Here is a 443-nt window from a genome sequence, read left to right as displayed (position 1 = left end):
AGGGGTCCTTTGTTTCCAGTTACTGTAAAGGTCGCCTTGTTATAGCACATATTCCCATATCTTCAAGACCCAGTTCTTACAAATATAACTCTTTTCTATGTTTCTCAATCACCTCCAGCATCTGTGACCATCTTAATCCAGCACTGGTCAGAGTGTAAATTTCCTTAAAACTTTTCCCTAAAGCATTCAGGGATGCAATTACTGTGATTTCTCCTTTGAGAGCTTTGGTCCTCAAGGCATTATGTGCAACCAAAAAGGGAAAAAAATATGTGAGTGTAATCACAAATATTCAATCTCTCATTACCAGTGTCTCAGGCACACTAGAGGGAGATGTGTACAGGTGGGCAAAAAAGTCCCACCTCCTCAACCTAATAATTTGTCAAAAGTAATGGTGTGCTGATTTCTGCGCCAAAGGTAATGAAACCATGATAAGGTAATGATAC

At 39.5% G+C, this 443-nt stretch overlaps 1 protein-coding gene across 1 annotated transcript in view; it reads left to right on the top strand.

The window, feature by feature from the left end:
* The window catches only part of LOC119594353 (3'-5' RNA helicase YTHDC2-like), a gene marked incomplete at its 3' end in the record, with an annotated part of 122633 nt that overhangs the window by 29792 nt on the left and 92398 nt on the right, over nt 1-443 (top strand).

The sequence above is a fragment of the Penaeus monodon genome, chromosome 33, assembly GCF_015228065.2.
Source record: "Penaeus monodon isolate SGIC_2016 chromosome 33, NSTDA_Pmon_1, whole genome shotgun sequence".
NCBI classification, from domain to species: Eukaryota; Metazoa; Arthropoda; class Malacostraca; order Decapoda; family Penaeidae; genus Penaeus; species Penaeus monodon.
This window is presented reverse-complemented; position numbering and strand designations above follow the sequence as displayed.